This window comes from Schistocerca serialis, chromosome 9 (genome assembly GCF_023864345.2).
Source record: "Schistocerca serialis cubense isolate TAMUIC-IGC-003099 chromosome 9, iqSchSeri2.2, whole genome shotgun sequence".
NCBI lineage: Eukaryota > Metazoa > Arthropoda > Insecta > Orthoptera > Acrididae > Schistocerca > Schistocerca serialis.
The window spans coordinates 431,763,520-431,783,780 of NC_064646.1; the positions used below are offsets into that span (position 1 = coordinate 431,763,520).

General features: G+C 45.1%; 1 protein-coding gene and 1 pseudogene across 2 annotated transcripts in view; one reads left to right on the forward strand and one right to left on the reverse strand.

Moving 5' to 3' along the window:
• The window catches only part of LOC126419059 (fatty acid-binding protein, muscle-like), a 159,150-nt gene that overhangs the window by 61,285 nt on the left and 77,604 nt on the right, over positions 1-20,261 (reverse strand). The window lies entirely within an intron of this gene.
• On the forward strand, positions 168-285 carry LOC126420052 (5S ribosomal RNA; annotated as a pseudogene).

Genomic DNA, 20,261 nt, shown 5'->3' on the forward strand with positions numbered 1-20,261 from the left:
TAGTCTCGGTAATTTGCGTGCTGTGAGGTACACTGCCTCGAGAAAAATACAGAGTTTCTATGTTTAATACTTGTCTCATTGTGCTAAACCCTCATTGTAAGATCATACCTCTTAATGACTAGGCCATGACTACATTCTAAATTTTTAAATTCGGTGAATAATCATATGGCAACGGCCATGCCGCAGTGGATACACCGGTTCCCGTAAGATCACCGAAGTTCAGCGCTGCCGGGCGTGGTCGGCACTCGGATGGGTGACCATCCAGGCCGCCATGCGCTGTTGCCATTTTTCGAGGTGCACTCAGCCTCGTGATGCCAAGTGAGGTGGTATTCGACCGAATACTAGCGGCTTTGGTCAAGAATACCATCATAACGACCGGGAGAGCGGTGTGCTGACTCCATGCCCCTCCTATCAGCATCCTCAACTGAGGATGACACGGTGGTCGGATGGTCCCGGTAGGCCGCTCGTGGCCTGAAGACGGAGTGGTTTTTTTGTTTTTTTTTTGAATTATCATATGAAATACTGACAAGTCAAATTTGTTGTCCCTGGAAGTCGTCAGATAGGGAACATGGAGCTGGGAAAGGGTGAACGCTTTAGGCATCTAGTAATACAGATGAGCCTTAGGATGGTAATTAATGTCAGTTGGTGATTAGCGCAGGGAGGGATGAGGCCGGAGGAGGGAGGGGGGAGGGAGGAGGAGTTCACATAATCGGCAGCCGCCTGGGCCGGAACCTCTCGCAGTGACGCAGAGGCCTGGAGACGGCGACAGAGGTCGGGACACGGGTACGCTGGCGAGCCCTGGGAAAATTGCTCTGGCCTCGAGGGAGTGTGGGCCCTGGCCGCCGTGACGGCAGCAGACGGCATCATGTCGGCAATCGGCCGAGATTGGATGCGGGCCGTCCCATTGAGCGACGCACGCCCACACAACACAAGTAAACTAGCGCTAATGGCCGGCGATTGGATTTAAAACTGAGCAATGGCCGGATGCCTGACTGTCTGTCTGTCTCTGGACCGTCCCCCCCCCCCTCCACCCCTCTATCTCCCTCTCTCTGTCTCTCTCTCTCTCTCTCTCTCTCTCTCTCTCTCTCTCTCGAGCCTCACAGAGACGTCCTCGTGTGGCGTGATGGAGCGTTGACCCGCCAGGCCATAGGATGAGCCGCGCAGCTACTGTGCTGGGAAATTTCCACGGACAGCCTATCATCTATCCGTCCCGTGACTTTAACATCAAACATCGATTCCCCGTATAGGACCGTGCATAGTTGTGAAGCTATAGACATCTATAGAGCGGCGAAGATAAAACTGCTAACGACGTACGCAGTGAGGCGGAGGGTGGAGGGTATTTGTTGACACCTTCCTCTCCTCCCCCCTCCCCCCTTTCGCTGGAGTCTATGAATGACAAATCACACTGACGTAAAAAAGAGTCATGGGATACTTCCTAATATCGGGTCGGACCTTCTATTGCCGGACGTATTTCAGCAACTCTTCGTACATGTGGACTCAACAAGTAGTTGGAAATCTCCTGTACAAATATTAAGCCATGCTGCGTCTCTAACCGACCAAACTGCGAAACTGTTGCCGGTGCAGGATTTTATGCACGAGCTCACCTCTCGATTGTGTCCCATGAATGTTCAATGCGACTCATGTTCTTCAAACTAATTACGAATAACTATGGCCCGGTGACATGTTTCGGACCATGAAGTCCATGAATGGCTGCAAATGGTCTCCAAGCAGCCGAACACTACCAGTCAATGATGGGTTCAATTGAACCAATGGACCCAGTCCATTCCACGTAAACACAGCCCACAACATCATGGAGCGACCACTAGCTTTCACAGTGCCTTGGTTCGTGGGATCTGCGTCACACTCGAACCCTATCATCAGCTCTTAACTACTGAAATAGTGTCTAATCTGACAAGGTCACGGCTTTCCAGTCGTCCAGGATCCAACCGATATGATAACGAGCCCAGGTGAGGCGCTGCACACGATGTCGCGCTGTTAGCAAATGCAGTCGCGTCGGTCATCTGCTGCCATAGCCCCTTAACGCCCAATTCCGACACCCTGTCCTAGCGGATACGTTCGTCACACGTCTCCATTGATTTCTGCGATTATTTTACGCAGTGTTTCTTGTCTGTTAACACTGACAACTGTACGCAAACGCCGCTGCTGTCTGTCATTGTGTGAATTCCGTCGGCCACTTCATTGTCGGTAGCGAGTGGTAATGCCTGAAACCTGGTATTCTCTGCACACTCTTAACACTGTGCATCTCGGAATATTTCGTAACGATTTCCGAAATGGAATGTCCATTCTACATTCAAAGTCTGTTAATTACCTTCGTGCCGCCATTATCACCCTAGTGGAAATGATGGCTCTCATTTTATACAGGGTGATTCAAAAAGAATAGCACAACTTTAGGAATTTAAAACTCTGCAACGACAAAAGGCAGAGGTAAGCACTATCTGTCGGCGAATTAAGGGAGCTATAAAGTTTCATTTAGTTGTACATTTGTTCGCTTGAGGCGCTGTTGATTAGGCGTCAGCGTCAGTTGATGCCAAGATGGCGACCGCTCAACAGAAAGCTTTTTGTGTTATTGAGTACGGCAGAAGTGAATCGACGACAGTTGTTCAGCGTGGATTTCGAACGAAGTATGGTGGTATACCTCCTGATAGGTGGTGTATTAAACGTTGGTATAAACAGTTTACAGAGAATGGGTGTTTGTGCAAAGGGAAAAGTTCTGGACGGCCGAGAACGAGTGATGAAAATGTAGCACGCATCCAGCAAGCATTTGTTCGCAGCCCAGGAAAATCGACTCGCAGAGCTAGCAGAGAGCTGCAAGTTCCACAATCAACTGTATGGAGAGTCCTACGAAAAAGGTTAGTTATGAAACCTGAACGTCAACTACCCGAGGCGATGGATCGGCCGCCAGGCAGCCCGTGACAGAGCACTTCATCACTGGCCTCCAAGAAGCCCTGATCTTACCCCCTGCGATTTTTTCTTATGGGGGTATGTTAAGGATATGGTGTTTCAGCCACCTCTCCCAGACACCATTGATGATTTGGAACGAGAAATAACAGCAGCTACCCAAACTGTTACGCCTGATATGCTACAGAGAGTGTGGAACGAGTTGGAGTATCGGGTTGATATTGCTCGTGTGTCTGGAGGGGGCCATATTGAACATCTCTGAACTTGTTTTTGAGTGAAAAAAAACCTTTTTAAATACTCTTTGTAATGATGTATAACAGAAGGTTATATTATGTTTCTTTCATTAAATACACATTTTTAAAGTTGTGGTATTCTTTTTGAATCACCCTGTACTGTGTATACGCCACACGACCGTCATCTGGATCGCGCATATTGCTATCCCATGACTTTTGTCACCTCAATGTATGATTTTCGCAAAAACAAATTTCGTTTAACAGATAGATGTGTAAATTTAGTTTCAGTTACAAAAAACCATAAATGTAACGGATACTGGCGAATGGCAAGTGTACTCAGAACAGCTGTCGTGATACCTCACAACTATTTCGCTGACCGCCACTATTTTCACTGTGAATGAAAATACCAGATGGCACGCTGGCAGTACCCAAACCTGCTAAAGGTTCGTCAAGTTGTCGTCCGATAGCATTACTAATCACACTCTGTAAACTGCTGGAATGACTGATATACACCTCCCGCCGGAAGTTAGAGTCCTTCCTGGGGCATGGGCGTGTGTGTTGTTCTCAGAATAAGTTAGTTTAAGTAGTGTGTAAGTCTAGGGACCGATGACCTCAGCAGTTGGGTCACTTAGGAATTCACACACATTTGAAAATTTCAACTCATATACAACCGTATCTACAAGGCTATAGAAAAAATATCACCGTAATTTCAGGCAGTTATCAGTGGTAAACGTACAAGTTGCGCGTAGGTATCACACACAGACGATGGTTTTCAAAGAGGACTGAGAACATCAGTGGCATTCGTAGACTTAACAGTGATATTATTTGGTGGAATGGACTTAGTCTGAAGCTGAAGAAAGTGATACCATGCCTTCAGTTTACAACACTTCCAAAGACTATGCTCAGTGATTGGTAGAAATCATGTTCACAAAACATTGAAAATCAAGACTCGACCACCCCAAGGTTCAGTTCTAGCACTATTATTATCCAATACTTACACTGCCGATGTGCTATAGACACTGAGCAAAAAATTCGGATACACTGATGATTTCGCCATACCGGTGCAAAATAAATCTCTTGAAGAAGGGTAAGGACTTTGACGGATGATCTTAAGGCACTTAAATAATACAGAAGATGGTGTTTGTGTGCGAATGCATATAAAACTGAAGTAAGTTCTCTCGCCTCAATAAACTGCTGAAGGTGTTATTTAACCAATAGAGAGTGGAATACAACTGCCACCGTAAATATTGTTTTGGTTAGAAACTAGCGACATGAAATAATATTATTAGAAAATTGACTGGTAGCTATTGAGGTGCACATCCACCCACGCTGGCAACAGGACTCACGTCAATAGTTTTCACAATTGCAGACTACTGCGCTCTGGTCTGGCGCAATACCAACAAGTAGACGTGCAGATCGACAAAACCATGCGGCTAATCTCCTGTACATTAAGGCCTTCTCCAATACCGTGGCTCTCCATCGACAGTAACATAGCTCCACCAAAGCTCAAGCGAAAAGAAACAACTATTAAAGAAAGGGAAAAATACTATGGGTAGACGACGCAAAATATATACCCGTTCAAGTTGCAGTAACGATTTTACCAAATATGCGCATGAAATCATGGAAGCCTATGTGGAGCAACAGCTATATGAGATGACAGAACACCTTTAAGCTAATATACACATGGATAAAGGATTGGAAGAACTCAGTTAGTATTCATCACCCCATAACGGATCCCTCGAAACCACTGCAAGGTTTCTGCTTCCCAAGTACAGACTGCTCTAGACTCTACTGTAGCCGAAAGGGCCAAACAAACTGTGATACCATGCTTTATTAATGGAGACTCGTTGACAGCCCATGTTAGGACTGTGGAGCACGTGAACATATTCTGGAGCTTTTCATAAAAGCGTGCCCTATCAGAAAATATAGTAGATCAGCTGGTGACTTTATTGAAGCCATACCTCATGCTATGATGTGGATACGGACATCGATATGTAGTCAACAACTAACTCTGTGTAATTTCGATTCGTATACGTGCTGCTGCCATGTACCACACAATAAATAGATGTTGTTGTTGTTATTGTGGTCTTCAGTCCTGAGACTTGTTTTATGCAGCTCTCCATGCTACCCTATCCTGAGCAAGCTTCTTTATCTCCCAATACTTACTGCATCCTACATCCTTCTGAATCTGCTTAGTGTATTCATCTCTTGGTCTCCCTCTACGATTTTTACCCTCCACGCTGCCCTCCAATGCTAAATTTGTGATCCCTTGATGCCTGAGAACATGTCCTACCAACCGGTCCCTTGTTCTTGTCAAGTTGTGCCACAAACTCCTCTTCTCCCCAGTTCTATTCAATACCTCCTCATTAGTTATGCGATCTACCCATCTAATCTTCACCATTCTTCTGTAGCACCACATTTCGAAAGCTTCTATTCTCTTCTTGTCCAAACTATTTATCGTCCATGTTTCACTTCCATACATGGCTACACTCCATACAAATACTTTCAGAAACGACTTCCTGACACTTAAATCTATACTCGATGTTAACAAATTTATCGTCTTCAGAAACGCTTTCCTTGCCATTACCAGTCTACATTTTATATCTTTTCTACTTCGACCATCATCAGTTATCTTGCTCCCAAAATAAATAAATAAAATGTCAGCTGAGTCTGGGTTCTAAAAGCTTCCAGTAGCGTTGTATTTTCAGCTCGTAATGTGTTTTCTCCGATTATCACCCGACTTCAAAAACCACGATTAATGTGAGTATAGAAAGTCAGTCGCAGAGCTCTGAAAATTATCCTTCCTGATAGCAGATTAGCTTGTAAAACCGACACTCATTGTCATGTTAGTAATTATTCTATTGGCAACACACTTATCAGATAGTATCTAAATATATCACTGTAGATATCTGCAAAATTATATCGCCGTACGGCCCATAGTTTGGTAATAGGACGTCATAGACTTTGAAATGCGTGAAAAGCTTGTTTTCCTTTAAACTGCAACGTAAATTACCCAGAGTGCGAGTATATCCATACAGTGTTTCATAATGAGAGTCTTTAGCGATTTCTAACTAACATTAAGCATAGTTTCAATCCTTTTCTAAAGTTTTTCTCACTTATTTGCTTAGCGTCAAATGTATGACACATTAACTCGTTTGTAAAACGACGCTCTGCCGCAGTGTGCAGAAGACATTACAGATTGACGGATAACACCAGGATCGACACATAGATAGAGTCGAAGGTAGCTCTATTTTAGCACTTAAGGAAGGATGCCAAAGTTCATGCAGTCCCCGGCCTTGATACCTCTGCAAATTGTGTACTCCAGGTAGCGAACGATATCTGATAATCTGTGGAACAGGCCGTTATTTGTAAAGCTGTTATGGAGACAGAGTTGTTGTCGAGGATGTTATCGCACAGATAAGGCAGCAGTCGGCTGAAGCAGCGGTCTGGTGACTCACCTGCTCCTGAAAGCTGAAGCCGGCTGCTGAAAGGCGAGCGGATTACTGCGCCAGCTTGCTGCAGTGCCAGACACCACGCCACCTGCCCTGCAGCTGTGCGGCTGTGTTGCTGCGTCAGCAAGTAGAGAGTATCGAGCTCCGGCTCACCACACAGGCATGTGCTCGCGAGGCAGCTTTTGCAAAAACAAAGGGGGCGTGCACTCGAGGTGTGCTACGTAAGCGGTGCTAACTCGAGGAAACTGGCCGAAGAATGCCACAGTTTTCTTTCGGCATTGCATTCTTGTAGGTCCACCCGTTCCGCCAGGAGGAATACGATCCAAGAGGAGAGAACACTTCTGCCGGTCGTATTTGGCACTGTCACCACGTGACGTAAGATAGCGATTTTTTTAGAACTGCACATAGGAATGTGGAGCATTGTGCAGGCAGTTGTGAGATGAGCAGTTCGAGACATCACTAGCTGACGGTGTAACAGACTCAGGACGAACTTCGGCTGCTCACTTCGCCTGACCGTCTCTGAAGCAGCGTGGTGAGCACATCTGTCATGTGAGGGATCTGGTTCGAATCCCGCGCTGTCAGAGAATTTTCCTTGGTGGAAGGACTTGAAATACATTCACTCAGTCTCCTGATGAAAACCGAGAATCTATCCGGGTGGCACGTGGTGTGTTAGAGGTCTCAGAAGTTGGCAAAACTATACATGATCTTCATAATCTTGGACATTAGCAACTGCTTCTTTTTACAAAAGCCCTTCTAACCATGCCCTGTCCTCAGCTCGTGCTCTAGCGCCTAGCGTTGCTGTGTCCGGATCACGGGGAACAGGGTTCAATTCCCGGGATTTTCTCTGCCCGGGGACTAGGTGTTCGTGTTGTCTTCATCATTTCATCATCATCATAATTTGTGAGACAGACCAGATTGGATAGTGAACAGAAAATGGACTGTGTAAACGTTGGGACTCTTACAGGCGCTGATGACCGCGCAGTTGAGCGCCTCACAAACCAGACATCACCATCTAACCATGTCCTGTCGTTGCTCCTCCGTCTTACGTGCACCTATCGAGTTTACCTATTCTACTTCCCAAGAATCAAAATGTATACACCTTTCCCTTGAAAATTGGGTCCCAGTTCCGGATTAGAGTCGAGAAGCATTAAGTGCAATGCTCGTTATAACACAATTCTCTAATCACATAAGATGAGAGAGTGAAATGCTCGTTCTTCTCACTGAATTCTTAATATGGCAGATCGCTGAGACTGGCGTCTGTGCGCAACGACAACGCCATCACAGTGAGAACAACAAACATAGGTCTGCACCAGATTATATATATTATTAGTGCGTCGCCTAACCGTGGAAAAGTTGTGTGTAACCCCGTGCCTCTCCATATCACCATATGTCATAGGATGACACGGCGGACGTAAGTAATGCATGGCCCTCAGGGCCTCATCGCGGAGTTTGTAAAGAAAGAAATAAATAAACAAAAATCTCGCCTCGATACCGTGCAGCTCTGAGATCGCTTTCCGGTACAGAAGAAACCCGACAATGTAAATAAATGATAATTCCATTAAAAGATAAACGATAAGAAGACAGTTGGGCTGCACGTCTCCGTAACCGAAATTTTCGTAAAGGTTTGGAAATTGTCTCCCAATGGGCTCTTAGCTTACTGATAAAAACATGTCGCCTTGTCGGGCGAGTCAGTTTCATATTGTATCGAGCGGATGGACGTGTACGGGAATGGAGACAACCTCATGAATCCATGGACGCTGCAGGTCATCTACATCTACAAGCCACCTAATGATGTGTGGCGGAGGGTACTTTCGGTACTGCTATCTGATCCCTCCAACCCCGTTCCACTCGCGAATAGTGCTTGGGAAGAATGATTGTCGGTAAGCGTCTGTACTGGCTCTAATTTCTCGAATTTTCTCCTCGTGTTCAATACGCGAGATGTATGTGGGGGAAAGTAGTATGTTGTCTAAGTTGTCCTGAAAAGTGCTGTCCCGAAATTTCAGTATTAAATTTCTCCTTGATGCACAACTTCTCTCTTGTGACGTCTGCCAGTGGAGTTTCTTTAGCATATCCGTTACGCTCTCTCGCCAGCTAAATAATCTCGTGACGAAACGCGCCGCTCTTCGTTGAATATTCTCTATCTCCTCTATCAGTCCTACCTGATAGGGATCCCAGATACATGAACAATACTCAAGAATCGGGCGAACAAGCGCCTTATAACCCACTTCTTTCGTGGATGAGTTACATTTCCTTAAGACTGAGTCTTGTGTCTGCTTTTCCCACAATTTGGATAGTTACTCCTAGATATTTTACGGCAGACGCTGCCTCCAGCTGTTTGTCAACAATAGTGTAGCTGTGCAAGCTGTTGGAGGCACTGCAATGTTGTGGGTCATGAGCAGTTCGAGTGATACGACACTCCTGATACGTCTAGATACGACACGTACGTAAGCATCCTGTCTGATCACCTGCATCCATTCATGTCCATTGTGCACTCCGATGGACTTGGGTGAATCCAGCAGAACAATGTGACTCCCAATACGTCCAGAATTGCTACAGAGTGGCTCCAGGAACACTCTTCTGGGTTTAAACACTTCCGATGGTCACCAAAGTCCCCAGACATGAATATTATTGAGCGTATCTGAGATGCCATAACGCGCTGGTCAGAACAGACCTCCAATTCCTCGTGCTCTTAAGGCTTTATGGACACCCCTGCATGATTCACAGTGTCAGTTCTGTCCAGCACTAGTTCAGAGTTTGGTCGCTTAATGCCACGCTGTGTTGCGGCACTCCCGCGTGGTCGCGGGGCCATACACTATATTAGCCAGGTGTACCAGTTTCTTTGGGTCTTGAGTGTATGATCTAATCAAAATCAGAACAGAGTCCAGAACAACTAATCGCAGAACTTCCACAATTTTTCCGCACCTTCGCTACTTCGGCACTACTAAGCAGATGGCCTCTATAAGCACACTGAGGAATGATTGTATAGCGTCCATCGGGAGTGGAAAAGTACTATCAAATGAAGTGGTATTTCGGAGTTTGTTATGGCACTACAAATTTCTAGCAGCAATTGGAAATATAATCCAGTGATATCGCTTTTTCTACAATCAAAGGACGCTGGGAGATAAGTGAATAATGTTATGAATAACAAATTCTCATTTTAGGAAGGTCAGTTACACGTCTGAGACAAGCAAGATAATGTCTAACATTGTTGTTCATTCGTAGTATCTTCAGAACAAAATTTTAACCCTTATGTTACCACCGCATAAATGTCTGAACGTTTTCCGAATGTAACCATATCATTTGACAACTTTTTGAATGCCTGGTTTTCGTACTTTACTTGAACACAAAAGTGTATATTTATTTTTATGGTTATCCGCTAGATTGAATAATGAAATTCATAGATCCTTTTGTAAGCAATTAATATGGCCCCGTACAAACTGCCAAGAAATGGTTCAAATTGATTTTATCCATAGTGGATGCTGTCGAACTCCGTGACTGTTCCTTTAAAGGGTATAGAAAAGTATCCGCTACCAGTCACAATCAAAGGTTATTTATTTGTCACGCGATCGATTTCGGTATTGCGCCCATCCTCAGGTATTTATACATGTATAAACACCTGAGGATGGGCGCAAGCCCGAAACCGCTAGTGTGACAAATAAATAACCTCTTATTGTGACGACTGGTAGCGGATACTTTTCTACACCCTGGTTCAAATGGCCCTGAGCACTACGGGACTTAACTTCTGAGGTCATCAGTCCCGTAGAACTTAGAACTACTTAAACATAACTAACCTAGGGACATCACACACATCCATACCCGAGGCAGGATTCGAACCTGCGACAGTAGCGGTCGCGCGGTTCCAGACTGTGGCGCCTTGAACCGCTCGGCCACTCCGGCCAGCCTTCCTCCCACAACTCCATGCACTTCTTGTGGAGTGCAGAAATGACAGACTGCAAGGGAATAGGACACTGGACCACATCCTGCTCTCTGCAGGCCTCCTTGGCCGCCCGATCGGCCTGTTCACTGCCCCATATCCCTACACGATCAGGCACCCAGAAGAAGGACACCTCCTTACCCCGCCGTTGGAGCAAGTACAGTTGGTCCTATATCAGCTGGACCATCTCCTCAGTTGAGTACAGATTCTGCAATGATTGTAAGGCACTAAGAGAATGGAGAAATCGATTGCCCCGAACCTGATTCATCTGCTCCAGTGCTTTCAGGAACGCGTAGAGCTCCACTGCGAAAACGGTATATTCATCAGGGAGGCGAATCCGGGTAACATGATCAGGGAACACTACAGAACAGCCAAGGAAATTCTCCTGTTTGGAGCCATCAGTGTAAACGACGGTAAAACCGTGATGCGCATCTAAATTGTTAAAATACTGAGATTGTAATGTAAAATCTGGTGTACTATCTTTCCTAAAATTAGTCAAATCGAAAATAAATCTGGGTCTCCGGAGGAGCCAAGGTGTAAATCTGCTCCAACCGCGACGGTAAACATGAAGACCAGCCATATCCATCGCAGAGAGGCCATCCTGTGCGCGAATCCGGCAGGCAAGATAATGTTTAAAATTTTTTTGTTCATTCGTAGTGTCTCCAGAACAAAATTTTAACCCTTATGTTACCCCTGCATAAGTGTCTGAACGTGTTCCGGATATAACCATATCACTTGAAATCTTTTTCAATGCGTGGTTTTTGTACCTCATTTTCACAAAAAAGCGGATATTTATTTTTATGGTTATCTGCTAGATTGAATAAGAAATGCGTAGCTCCATTTGTGAGCAATTAATATGGCCATCTACAAACTGCCAATAAATTGTTAAAAATTGGCAGGTTGTGACATTGTCACGGTATCACTACGTGATACTCATTCATTTTTGCCACTATTTCGTGGTTATTTTCACTTAGAGTGTACTGGACACATAAGCCAGGAGACAGGTGTTCTCCCGTTTTTTGCACCATTCAACTGTATATAAATCATTTTTCAATTGGTTCTGATCTTCTGATGATTTTAATAAACGGTAAACGACATCACTATCTGCAAAAAGTCTAAGAGGGCTGCTCGGGTTATCTCCTGAATCGTTTATGTAGATTAGGAGCAGCAGAGGGTCTATAACACTTCCTTGGGGTACGTCGGATATCACTTCTCTTTTACTCGATGATTTTTCCGTCGATTACCACATACTGTGACCTTTATGAGAGGAAATCTCGGATCTATCCGCACAGCTAAGGCGATACTCCACAGACACGCAGTTTGGTTAGACGCGACTTGTGAGGAACAGTGTCTAAAACCTCCTGGAAATGGAGAAACATGGAATCAATTTGAGATCTCCTGCCGGCCGCGGTGCTCTCGCGGTTCTAGGCGCTCAGTACGGAACCGCGCGACTGCTACGGTCGCAGGTTCGAATCCTGCCTCGGGCATGGGTGTGTGTGATGTCCTTAGGTTAGTTAGGTTTAAGTAGTTCTAAGTTCTAGGGGACTGATGACCACAGATGTTAAGTCCCATAGTGCTCACAAGGGAACCTCCCCATCGCACCCCCCTCAGATTTAGTTGTAAGTTGGCACAGTGGATAGGCCTTGATAAACTGAACACAGATCAATTGAAAAAACAGGAAGAAGTTGTGTGGAACTGTGAAAAAATAAGCAAAATATGCAAACTGGGTAGTCCATGGGCCGTATAGACAACATTATGAGCCTGGGAGCTCAGGAGCGCCGTGGTCCCGTGGTAGCGTGAGCAGCTGCGGAACGAGAGGTATTTGGTTCAAGTCTTCCCTCGAGTGAAAATTTTACTTTCTTTATTTTTGCATAGTTATTATCCGTCCGTTCGTTCATTGACGTCTCTGTTCACTGTAATAAGTTTAGTGTCTGTGTTTTGCGACCGCATCGCAAAACCGTGCGATTAGTAGACGAAAGGACGTGCCTCTCCAATGGGAACCGAAAACATTTGATCGCAAGGTCATAGGTCAACCGATTCCTCCACAGGAAAACGCATCTGATATATTCTATGCGACACTGGTGACGGCATCTGCGTCACATGACAGGAATATGTTGTCGACCCACCTAACTTCTACACTTGGCGAATGGGTAAAAAGATTCTTCTATCTTGCCCGATTTAGTTTTGCTTGTGGATGTGATAATCATTCCCAAAAAAGTGATGAAAACATAAGAGTTTGTCACATAAACTGAAAATTAAACTTTTCACTCGATGGAGGATTTGAACCAAGGACCTTTCGTACCGCAGCTGCTCACGTTACCACGAGACCAAGGCGCTCCTACCGTCTTACTGCTCTTGATGTTGCATATCTTGCCATCAACTACTCAGTTTGTATATTTTGCTTATTTTTTCACGGTTCCACACAACTTCATCCTGTTTTCTCAATTGATCTGTGTTCAGTTTTTCGAGGCCTATCCACTGTGACAACTTATAACTAAATCTGAGGGGGGTGTGATGGGGAGGTTCCCTTGTCAGAGCCATTTGAACCATTTTTTTGAGATCTCCTGTCGACAGCACTCACTGCTTTGGAAAATAAGAAGACAGTTCCCTTTCACCAGAACGAGACTTTCTGAACTTGTTATGATTGTGAGCCAATAGACCGTCACCTGACGCAGTTATTGGCAAGCTCTTAGAAAAGGAAGACATTGCCTTTGACTGGAATTTCCGAGGAAGCACCAAATTCGCCGAGCTGTCCGGGAGAAGATAAGCTGTTGCGGGAACATAGCGCTGGGACGCCAGTGCCGGACGCGGCAGTAGTCGGGCGCTGACGGAGACACGCACGCAGAAGCGGCCGCAGACAGAGGGAGCGGTACGTGCAGTGCACTTGCCCGCTTCCCAGAAGCGCGGCCATTATCCACTTGGCGGGTGGACGCCAGTTAGCGGCGGGGCAGCGTAGCGCAAAGGCAGAGCGGAAGCGGCCGGGACGCCGTCTCGCCCACACGCGCTCCGCCGCAGCAACACACAGGCTCCCCCCACACAATTTACCGCGTGCGCTGCGTTCGCCATTGGCTGTTCCTCAAATCCGAGACTTGTGATTTAGTGTTAGCGAATTTAACCGTGGTCTTACTACAGTGGTTTCCATACTGGGGAAGGCTGAAACACACCCAACATCGACCGGAACCAACCTAGACCTTGCGCTGCGCTACATATCAGTCTGTCACCACAACCACGATTTCAGGATGGAGGAGGGGGGACGGGTAGTGTATCACACTCTGACCAAACGTTTATGTGCTGGCTTAAGCTGTCGCCAGCACACCGGTCGGAAAAGATGAAGCGAAGATCGATTAGTAGGCGCTGGATCATGCGCGCCAGAGACACACCCGCAAGTAACATGCCGCCAACGCCCTATCGATAGCAAGTACTCAGGCTGCCGCCGCTGATGGGACTCAATGACTGACTCCCAGTTTGGCGTCTGTCAATATCTTCGCAAAGTGGGCCAAGTTCACGTCACAGGCTACGCGACAGTACATAGCGACCAGAGTAGCTATTATAGCGGGGTAAGCAGTGAGACTAAAATAGCAAGATTACCGATATTCAGAATGAGATTTTCACTCTGCAGCGGAGTGTGCGCTGATATGAAACTTACTGGCAGATTAAGACTGTGTGCCAGACCGAGACTCGAACTCGGGACTTTTGCCTTTCGTGGGCAATTGCTCTACCAACTGAGCTACCCAAGCACGACTCACGCCCCGTCCTCACAGCTTTACTTCTGCCAGTACCTCGTCTCCTAACTTACAAACTTAACAGAAGCTCTCCTGCGAACCTTGCAGAACTAGCACTCCTGAAAGAAAGGATATTGCGGAGACATGGCTTAGCCACAGCCTGGGGGATGTTTCCAGAATGATATTTTCACTCTTCAGCGGAGTGTGCGCTGATATGAAACTTCCTGGCCGATTAAAACTGTGTGACGGACCGAGATTCGAACTCGGGGCCTTTGCCTTTCGCGGGCAAGTGCTCTACCAACTGAGTTACCCAAGCACGACTCACGCCCCGTTCTCACAGCTTTACTTCTGCCAGTATCTCGTCTCCTACCTTCCAAACTTAACAGAAGCTCTCCTGCGAACCTTGTAGAACCAGCATGGCTAAGCCATGTCTCCGCAATAGCCTTTCTTTCAGGAGTGCTAGTTCTGCAAGGTTCGCAGGAGAGCTTCTGTTAAGTTTGGAAGGTAGGAGACGAGGTAATGGCAGAATTAAAGCTGTGAGGACGGGTCGTGAGTCGTGCTTGGGTAGCTCAGTTGGTAGAGCACTTGCCCGCAAGAGGCAAAGGTCCCTAGTTCGAGTCTCGGTCAAGCACACACTTTTAATCTGCCAGGAAATTTCACTACCGATATTGTCTACAAGAGGACTATTTCTGAAGACCTTGTGCTCTACAACGTGGACTCTATTCCAGTTACGTAAATGTTCATGTAAATAAAGAACCGTATTAATCCACGTGTGTATTTGTGTTGTAAAAACAGGAGACCAACCACCCACAACATCATCTCCTTAGCTTCCTTGCGATACAATATTCTACAGTTTGCACACTGTGTATTCTTTCCGTCTCGTGATCAACTACTAAATAACATCAAAAGCTAACTCGAAGATAAAATCTGCAGTAGCTTATTGATCCCCCAAAGTCAAATTTCCCAACAGTTTACCACAACAAACAGAACTAAAAGGTGCGTTTCGGACGGATTTTTAATGCGGTGTATGTTAGCTTCGCTGCATGCTTAATGTTCTTGCTAATTTCATTTCTAAACTTAAAAGGTAATGTTTTGTGCGCTCGAACCGCATTTTAAATGGTAAAGCGCACACAAGCAGTCACCTGCATTGTACATTGCTCTGTTAAAATTGCGTGAGTACCCTTGCTCGGATTTACACAGATTTTGCTCTTAATTCATATTTACATCGAGTCTGGGCTCACCTAGTTCCTTCATTTTCGTCCTATACGCATGTTCCAAAATTTTACCTCATAAACTGCGCATTGAAATCACATTGTGCTCTTTTCGAACTCATAATGTGCTGCTGTTATTCAAAAGACAGTAAAACTCACTAAACTCAGGCATAATGCACACACAAAAAGAAACTAAAGTAACGGGACATATTTCGTGCAGGGAGTAAATTTCACGGTCTCTCCTGTAACCAATAGCGAAACGCGCTAGGTGGTGATTCTAACGTTATCGGATTCTAGTGCACTCCGGCAAGAAATCTGCAAACCTATTCCAACGATGGATAGCCAATGACAGAAAAAAAATTGTCTAAAACACTACCAAAGCAGTAATACCAAATGCCGATTAATGATGCATCAAAGTATAACAGAGATATACAGAAACAAGGATTCGATAGCGAAGTTTCAGCAACTCTGTTGTAAGCAGTGGGACGTGAAAATTATGTGCGTGTTGCTAGGACACCCTTAGGCTGAAACACCAGAGCCTTCGGGATGCTCATAAGCGTTATACTCCGAGGAAGGCACGATCCCAAACCTCTGCTGCATAGAGCAAAGCGGCATTTCAAGGCGTAGCCTTAAGCGTACTGCCGCGCGGGATTAGCCGAGCGGTCTCAGGCGCTGCAGTCATGGACTGTGCGGCTGGTCCCGGCGGAGGTTCGAGTCCTCCCTCGGGCATGGGTGTGTGTGTTTGTCCTTAGGATTATTTAGATTAAGTAGTGTGTAAGCTTCGGAACTGATGACCATAGCAGTTAAGTCCCATAAGATTTCACACACATTTGAACATCTTTAAGTGTAGCTACTGCCTGTTAGCAAAACATCACGTGGTGTCACATAACAACAGTTCCAAAAACGTTCACCAGAATTGTTTATTTTCATGTGAGGAATATGCGAAATGCGTTCTGATAATTTAAATTCTGCAATACGTACTGAGAAATTTATTTTAGTATTTATCTCTGGGCAGCTCCTCGTCAGAGCCTTTAATCACTAGCCGCGCCTGCTAGGGAGTATACAAAATGGAAACTCGGCTGCAATCCATGCTCCAAAATTTAGTGAGCATGCACGAGGTCTGCCATATTGAAACCGAGTGTCTGAAGCCAAAGGCGAACGGATACATAGTGTTTATTTGATTAATTGTGCATTTTAGCTGTTGGTCTTACCGACAAGTAAACAGCGTTGTCTTATGTTTTATTAAAGTTAGAAATATTTAATGGGTAGTAGTAAGAAAAAAGACCACACGGGAAACTCAGGAGTGGTTGCCTACAATGTGGCTGATAGCAGTACTTGGGAAAAATGAGTTTTCCGCTTTCTTGCAGTAAACAATAAAACTTCATTAAATCGTAAAAAATACTGCATGTAAATGAAGCAAAGCTACACCAATTACTGGAGTTCGTTTTTCGATAGAGATTCTCCTCCTTTAAAAAGTTAAAAATGTCTTACTTCGTATTTGCGCATTTTCTTCAATACTGTAGATAATACCTCTCATTCGATTCTGAGGAAACCAACTGGCGCGCAAAATTTATTTCTTTTGTAGCTTGTTGTTTTACATCACAGCTCGAAAGTGAAGTATCTCTTTATTTCGATACTGGTACTAGTTGTTTTGATACTCAGTTTCGAAGTACTCTGAATCATAAAAGTTGAAAGGTTTGCATTCATAGAATTGTCGCTGGCTACTTTACCTTTTGTTCATTCTAGGTGATTTGTTGTTGTGTTCTGAATCTATCTAACATATCGAAATTGTTTTTAAACTTAAAAGGAAAGCCACATCTCACCACAGTGTAGAGAACATAGAAGTTAAAGTACTTTATTTGAACGCTGTGGCACCGAGCGCGCTGCCTGACGGGCAAGCAGCCTGTATCTCAATCGAGAACCGTTCTTCCAAGTAGAAGCACGTTTCTCAGATTACTGACTGCGATTCATTGTTGTACTTACTGCTGGAAGAAAGTGATGAAGAGAAAGACTTGCACACAAACAGTTACATACAAGAAAGCAGAAAAGCATCTCGTTCTTAGGACAAAGCTTAACAGGAGTTTACTTGTGACACTTATCAGTCGTTATTTATTCAAAGTTGCGTACCAATTGGGAGAGGGGTGGGGGAGGGGTGGTGATGATGATGATGGTTTTTGAAGCGCTCAATACCATGGGTCTCAGCGTCCGTACAAGTTCCAAATCTTTCCATTTCCAATCTCGGCACTTCGTGAATGATTACGAGAGAATGAGGACAACACAAACACGCAGTCTCCGGGCGGAGAAAAGCCCCGACCCGTCCGGGAATCGAACCCGGGACCTCGTGATCAAGAGACAGAGACACCAACGCTAGCCACTAGACCACGAGCTGCGGGCGAGGGGTGGCGTGAGTCACTAACCTCAACGAAGTTTTTTGGGCAACGACCCCCGCTGTGTTGAGCACAGGATTTAATACATACATGACATTTATTGTAATGATTATTCCTACAACTGATAGTAAAAAGAGCTTTTAGTTTACATTCATTGTTGAGTTATAGCGATTGCTATCACTGAATGTGTAGCAGCGCAACAGCCACCCTGAGTCAAAAAATGGCTCTGAGCACTATGCGACTTAACTTATGAGGTCATCAGTCACCTAGAACTTAGAACTACTTAAACCTAACTAACCTAAGGACATCACACACATCCATGCCCGAGGCAGGATTCGAACCTGCGACCGTAGCGGTCGCTCGGTTCCAGACTGTAGCGCCTCGAACCGCACGGCCACTCCGGCCGGCCAGTCACCCTGAGTCAACGGGTAAACAGTGTGGTGAGCGGAAGATTATCTTTCCGTGCCACAGTCATACAATGAAAAACAGTGAAAGTGACAGATGACGAAATAAGAAATTTGCTTGAGAATCCAGACAACGAATTTAGTGGGGAGCTATCCGAAATTCAAAAAGTGACACTTGAGATGTAGTCGTGGAACTTCCAGATCAAGTAGTTTCTGACAGCAACGAGTCGGATGAAAACGAACAGGATAAGTGCTGATATTTATTACTGTTCACATATATTATTGAGTGTATTAGGATGTCTATCTCGGTAGATGTGTGTTTAGCGTGCTAGCCTCCGGTTCTGTTTTCATATTTTACAGATAATAAAGTAACAAATAGGCGACCGAGGCCGGAGGTACATACTGATCACGTTGACAGTGAAATTGTGACCCCGGCAGGTATGATATGGAAGACAGAGCCTTAGATAAATCAAATGCGGAGGGCTTCTGTTAAGATAACGAGAGCTGCAAAAGGAACTATGCTCGGGGATAAAAGCTGGTACACAAGGTAAGCTTTTCTCATGTACTTTGACGATAACATCTATGATAATACCGTGATGTATTCCAACCAAAAGCTAGGCATCTTTGAAACTCATCTGAAGATAGTTTCGTGGGAAATTCGAACGCTTTTGAAAGGGAAGAAATGGTGTCAGCAGTTTCAGTTCTATTGAACTGTGTAGTCTGTGGACAGGACAAGAGCAGTTTATGTGACATATTTGGTAAAGCAAATTTCCGATGTACCGAGCTTCACTTTCGGAGCATAGAATGAGGCTCTTACTAAAGTGCCTGCGTTTTGATGACGGTCTAACTTGAACAGCTCGGAGACCGGCTGATATATTTGCTCCCATCAGCGATATATGGAACATGACAATATGTTTCCTGAGTTTTACAATCCTTGTTAGTCAGCTACGGTGGATGAAGGATTTGTAACCTTCCATGGGCGATGCCCATTCAGGCTACATATTCCAGTAAAGCATGGCGTAGAAGTGAACCTGTAGTGTAATTCAGATACGAAATACTGCTTCGCAGGCGATCCCTTTGTTTGAAAGCACGCCAATGAAAAGAACTATAACAGCGGCACTGAAAAAAATTAGGAACAAGAATAACTTGAAACAATCAGGAAGTAACAGAAACCGAGGGAGGTGACGCAGTGGTTCGCACACTGGACTCGCATTCGGGAGGACGACGGTTCAATCCCGCGTCCGGCCATCCTGATGTAGGTTTTCCGTGGTCTCCCTAAATCGCTTCAGGTAAATGCAGGAATGGTTCCTTTGAAAGGGCACGGCCTCGCTGTTTTGTCCCCTCCCCAAATCAACTCAACTCAACCCCTGGACAGAAAGTTCACAACTATTCTACTAGCGTCTGATCTTTCGAATAACTACAGTTCGTACTATTCAAAGTGACAAACACCATGTACCTAGAGAACTCCGCTCTGTTTCTGTGAAAAAAGCTACACAGGGAACAGTTCGGTTTGCCTTTAGTGAAGATGCCACTTTAGCCAGCTACAAGCCTAATAAAGGAAAGGTTGTTACAGGGTTATCAACCCAACATCACGACATGAGTGTGACGGAAGAAAGCCACACATTATCCTGTTCAATAACTAAACAAAATCTGGAGTGTATACATTCGACAAGTGTGTAAGAATATACAGCTGCCGTCGAGCAACGCGCCGATGGCCAATGGCGGCGTTTTTCAGTTTGGTAGATATTGTAGCATGCAAATCGCATGTCGTATTTCAAGATACACACGAGGAATGAGCAAAGAGTTATCCCACAAAGAGTTCTTGGAGAAAACAGTACCCGAAAGGTGTTGCAACCTCAACACGAAAAACGCGCTCAAAATGCTGTAGGCCTTCTCTCAGAAAACACAATAGCATTATTAACTTTTCTGTATGAATGTCATCAATATTAAGGTGCTGTAAGCAGAGGAAACATCATTACAGAGCCGTAAGGGAAAGTAA